The sequence below is a fragment of the Orycteropus afer genome, unplaced genomic scaffold, assembly GCF_000298275.1.
Source record: "Orycteropus afer afer isolate SDZICR_OR568_19922 unplaced genomic scaffold, OryAfe1.0 scaffold00081, whole genome shotgun sequence".
NCBI lineage: Eukaryota > Metazoa > Chordata > Mammalia > Tubulidentata > Orycteropodidae > Orycteropus > Orycteropus afer.
Window position 1 is genome coordinate 4519081 of NW_006921668.1, and position 6188 is coordinate 4525268.

The window sequence follows — 6188 nt, forward strand, 5'->3', positions numbered from 1 at the left end:
AATTTAGTGGAAACACTCTCCTAGTGCTGAACTAGGTCCACAAGTTTCCCTGATATTTAAGTATCACTGAGGATTCCCAGTTACACTACAATAGTGTGAATAGAGGATTTTATAAAATACAAAGTTCTTTGAAAAAGATTTATGGTGTGTTTTAGGAATTAAAAAAAAAAAAAATCCGTGTTCTTGGCTGTATGAAACCAAACAGTCAACCATTGCTTTAAAACAAAGATGAGAATGTTAGGGGGCAGGGAATCTAGATTAATGGAAATGGACCAATCAGAGCAGAAATAATAAGAATATTCACACATTGTGAAGAATGTAACCAATGTTACTGAGCAATTTTTGTAGAAACTATTGAATGGGACTCTAAACTGCTATGTAAACCTTCACTGAAAACACAATAAAATAGTATTTTTAAAATGTCTGAAACTAGTTCTCTTCTTGATAAAAGCTGAGACCAGTATTGTGTTAAGTATCTATGATCTGACTCTGCATAACTGTTCAACCCATAACAATTCATACTTCCTATGCACACAGCTCTCACTGTGATCACTGTGAGGCAAAATGATAGTGTAAGTATATAAATTTCACACTGCAAGGGAGTCTATGATGGATTTTTACAACTTCTTATCACAATGAAGAAGTAAGTTGGAATCAGTTTACTGATGAGTTTGCTGTTTCATTTCAGAGTCTCTGAGGAATCATAACATCCATGGTACTCAGAATCAAAATGGAACCACTGAGGACATTAGCATAATTTTTTCCTTCATATCTTCACAGTAGGTATGATAAAATTGAAAACTCTAATACCTTGCCATTATATTAATGGTAAGCAACACTTCAGAATATATTTGACTTGAATCTTTATTTAGTTGTGGTGGGTACAGAAAGCAATTATTCCATTTTACATTATTTTAATAAAAGAAATATTTATGGGTAAGATGAAGAGAAATTTGAAGATTTTGGAAAAGTCTTCTGTAGAGAAGTTCATTTTTGCCAACGATGTGGGATGCCCAGAGGGGCATTAGGATGTCATGACTGTATCCACTCACATACTGCTGCTGATAATGAAGACAGACAGTGCTATTTTTCTGGAGAAATCTGAGTCTTCTATAGTGTAAAGTGTCATGCTTAGTAATATTTTCTTCCAGCATGATGAGATTCAACTGTGTCTGAAAATCTACAGTTGGCAAAATCAAAAGTTCTAATGAGCATCCAAGTTTATGTGTGGGGGTTCTTGTGAAGGGGCACTGTACCAGGGGATAGACTTCTTTGGATATTTTGAGTGTAAGTTATATTATTTAGGTGGTTAAGACTTCCATGAGTTACATCATTAAGGCTGGTATCAAATTCGGTAAATCATATAATGAGTTACAGACTTCAGTATTTTCAAAGGGGTCAACTTCAATGCCATGTTTGAATACAGAACCATAGCCAGTGAAGAGGACTTGCATATTTAAAAATGCATGATCAGAGCCATGAAATCTACTTCCACAATATTTTCTTCCTGGAGGATTCAAAGCAAGTTGTTATGAAAGATCCCAATAGAATGCCAATGACTCAATTTTGTCATTCTTGGCAAGGTGCAAATGCTTGGGTAAGAAATGTAAAGTCTGAAGTTTGACATGTTGATTTGGTTCCTGGCAAGAAAGATTTCTGGCACAATTAAATGAATGGTATTTATTTGGGACATCAGAGAGTCTCGACTGAGCTTCAGGTCCACAGGAAGCTTTAATATTTTAACATCCCCCAGTATTTATTCAGATACACGTATTTCTTGCAGCTGTTTTATTCCATACCGTGATCTGAAATGAAAATGAAATTCCAGCATCTATGCAAGTTCTGCTCCTTCAGACCATACATTAGCATGATGGTCATACTGCCAACCTCTGTAATACATGAATGGCTTCATTGCTGACCAGTCCATATGAAGGACCAAAGAGTCTGGTTCTTCTAAATACAGAATATAAAAGTGTAGTCTTTCATCTTTAGGAAGCTACAGCCACTTAAGAACAGCTAAAATTATTTCTTCAGATAGGATATTGAACTATTACTATATACATGTTATAGATGTTTTGTAGAATTCCATTAATATCCACATCTGATCCTGGCCAAAAAAAAAATGTGTCAGACACGAGGCTGTGATAAATAGCTGTGAGCCAACTTTGTTCACCTTTGTACCAGTCAGGATTAAATTTCTCTTTATTATTAAGTAGAAAGGAAGTGTTCATTTTTGGACCATACATTTCATTGTCAGTTGTGCTACAGGATTTTGGACAAAGTCCTATGACAGTGCTGTAGTGATCAGGGAAAGTTTTTATAACAAAGAAATCCTTATTTCAAAACAGAATTCCATTAGCAGTTATAGGAGTTAGGATTTTAATACATATTCTTTTGGTACACCATTCAACCTATAACACCATCCAAAGAAATTGAGACGGTAGAGGCATTTCAAACCTTCTTAGGCACTGGCTCATGAATGATGACATATGTTTCTTCTACCCAACTTTCCTTTCCTTTGCACACAGAACTGTAGTTGATACAGCAGTCACCTTGTTCCTGCAGTCATCCGAATAGGAGAGTAGAGGCTTTGGGACAACGTTTTCTCATGACACCTGTATTTTCTGTAAGTCTTTGTATGTTTTAGTTCTATGTATGTTTCCTGGTCCTCTACACAGCAGTTTCCAGGGTCAATTCAAGCAACATCAAACAGTTGCCATATGTTCTCTAAATACAGTGACCTTTGCAACTTATTATTAATTTGGTATAGCTTGACATCAGACCCATATGCAGCAAGGATCTTTGTTAACACGTACACTGACAATACCAATGACAGCACTTTATTGGTGTTTGGGTTCTTCCCAGAATGGCATGCCTGGTTTCACTGTAGTCTATACTAAACTATTAAGTTACTCTTCTTTTAGAAAAGGTTGTCAAGAACTATGAAGGCTCTGAGATTTTACCCTATTTGCAAGCTAACAAATGAATGAGTTGCCACAGTTTCATGGATGGTGGCAGAAGACACAAGATTCTTGAGTCAGAGAAAAAGGACTTCATTATTCACAGAGTGCAAGAAGCAGTATAAGCCTCAGCATATTTGTATCATTTCCTCTTGCCTCCAAGTTCCACACAGGCAACGCAGGTAGGCCCTGATGGTTGTCTTCACACATAGTGGGTTGAATTATAGGAAAGAAACCCTGAACTTAAGGAACCAGAATCTTTTATAATGGGTAGCAAGCATACTTGCTCTTTGATATGAACAGAGACATTGTATCTTTCAAGGCTGTTTGTTACAGAAACATCCTTGAAAAGATAGTTACAGGAGAATGATAGTAAGTACCTTGTCTTGTAAGATGTGCAAAAACATAACAGACTCATGGAGAAATAGTCTCACAAAAAGGTGGTGGGATCAATCTCCTCACCCCAACTTGGAGCTGGTAAGAATTGAAGTCTTTCTGATAGTAACACCGAGATCAGTTCCTAGTGGTTTGCTGACAGATGTTTAACAATTAGCTTTCTGAAAAAGGAAAAAGTCCTGATTTACAGCACTTGGTGGTTTCCATACTTCCATCATGGCCACTTTACTGCGACTCATTGGACATCACTAAATGCAGAGTTGAGAAGTTATGCACAGCACCACACCATTATACTATTGGATATTTCTATGATACAGATTTATAAAGAATGGAAATTCCAGAACATTTTATTGTGCTCATTCAGAACCTATACATGGATCAAGTGGCAGTCACTCGAACAGATCAAGAGGATAGTATGTGGTTTAATATTGGAAAATGGATGCAACAGAGTTGCATCCTTTCCCCTTATTTCCTCAGTCTGTGTCTTGTTGTGTACCATTGAGTTGATTCTGAGTCATAGATAGTATAAGACAGAGTAGATCTGCCCCAAAGGGTTTCCTAGGCAGTAATCATTATGGGAGTAAGTCACCAGGTCTTTTTCCCTGTGTAGCCACTGGTGGGTTTGAACCACTGACCTTTCAGTTAGCAGCCAAGCGCTTAACTATTTATCTACCAGCTCTCTTTTCAATATGTATGCTGAAGAGATAAACCATTAAGCCAGATTATATGAAGAAAAACACAGCGTCACGATTGGAGGAAGAGTCATTAACAACCTGCAATATACAATGATACAACCTTGCTTGTTGAAAATGAAGACAACTTGGGGCACTTACTGATGAAGGTAAAAGACCACAGCCTTGAGGATGGTACACCTGAATGTGAAGAAAACAAAAATCCTCACAACTGGACTGCAAAACAACATAATGATAAATGGAGAAAAAAATAAAGTTGTCAACAATTTCATTCTATTCTGATCAATAATCAATGTCCATGGAAGCAGCTATCAAGAAATCAGATGTATTGTGCAAATCTGCAGCAAAAGACTTCTTTAAAATTTTAAAAAGCAAAGATGTCATTTTATTGACTAGGGCACACCTGATTCAAGCCACATGCATGCCTTGTATGTATACAAAAGCTGGACAGTGGAAAAGGAAGACAGAAAAAGAGCAGATACATTCAAATTGTGATGTTGGTGAAGAATATTGATTATACCATGGCCTGCCAGAAGAACAAACAAATCAGTCTTAGAAGAAATACAAACAGAATACTTCTTAGTTTCTTATCAAGGGAGGCAAGATTTTGGTTTGCTTACTTTGGACACATCATCAGGAAAAACAAATAACTAGCAAAAGATATATGGTTGTGGTGGTCCTCCTTCAGTGGGTGGGGCTATCTAGTCATCAGCCTTCAGGGCAGTTGGTTGTGCTGTCCTCAGCAAACAGAGCCTATTTGCAGACTGCTGCCTGGATCAGAATGCCCCTTGTAAATATTCAAAATGGCCACACTATTTGTAAATATTAAAAATATCTGCACCCTGAGGACAGCTGACAGTCCACAGCTCTGTTTATCTCCTAATTCACTGTTTTCCTTTTTAGTCGTCAGCCACCAGTGCAGTTGCCCATGCAGTCCTTGGCAAGCAGAGCCGATTCTTAGGGTGCTTCCTAGATCAGAATGCCATTTGTAAACATTCAAATTGGTTATGCTGTCAGGACAGCCAATAGACCACAGCTCTGTTTGTCTCCTTATTCACTGTTTTCATTCAGGTTCTTATACAAGTTGGTATTTAATCCATTTATTTATCCTTCCCTTCAAATCTCATGGTTCCAAGATTATCTTCTGTATCTGGTTCAATTGGTTTCTTGTTTCTTTGCTGCAGAGGGTCTGTGTAGCTTATCTGCTTATTCAGCCATCTTGCTGGAAGTCCAAGGATGTTATGTTCGGTAGACAGTCAGAAAATTGAGGGAAACCTTCAAAGAGATGTATTGATGCAATTGCCACCATGTGGACTCAAACCTACCAATGACCATGAAGATGGCACAGGACCAGGCAACGTTTTGTCCTATTATATGTAAGGTTAGCATGAGTTGGAGTTGACTTGATTGCAACTAACAACACCACCACCATACAGATTAAAAAACAAAACAAAACAAAAACACTGTCATTGAGTTCATTTGGACTCATAGCAACCCTATAGGACAGAGTAGAACTGCCCCATATGGTTTCCAAGGCTGGAAATCTTTACAGAAGCAGACTGCCTCATATTTCTCCCACAGAGCAGCTGGTGGGTTTGTACCACCAACATTTTGGTTAGCAGCCAAAGGCTTTAGTCACTGAACCACCAGAGCTCTTCCAGATAAAACAGAGGTAAATAATATCAAGAGCACAGGTAATGCTGAAAAGGAGTAAAATAATTAGGAAGTGAAGAATTTTGAGTGTTTAATAGTGCCTTGATTTTTAATATGATTAATTATAAGTTAATATAACTTGTTTTTAATAATAGCCATGTTTAATCACCATCTTGCAAAATTCTAAAAATATAACAATTGACACTTATAAGACATTATGGACTGGCTTTAGCACCACACTGCTGAATTTACAGAAGTCACCATTTTAGATTATTTCAGTGGATATATTTTTAATTATTAAATGTGATCAAGTGATAGTAATTCCACCATTCATCTGTCAGTTTCTTGTACTACAGTGGCTTGCATGTGACTGTAACGCTGGAAGCTATGCCACTGGTATTTCAAATACCAGCAGGGCCATTGAAAACCTTACAAACAGCAGTGAAAAGTTGTCTGATATAATGCCAAAAGATGAGCTCCTTAGATT

The 6188-nt window shown here is 37.3% G+C and overlaps 1 pseudogene; it reads right to left on the bottom strand.

Moving 5' to 3' along the window:
- Positions 1-476: 476 nt before the first annotated feature.
- LOC103197609 lies at positions 477-3170 on the bottom strand (annotated as a pseudogene).
- Positions 3171-6188: the final 3018 nt, after the last annotated feature.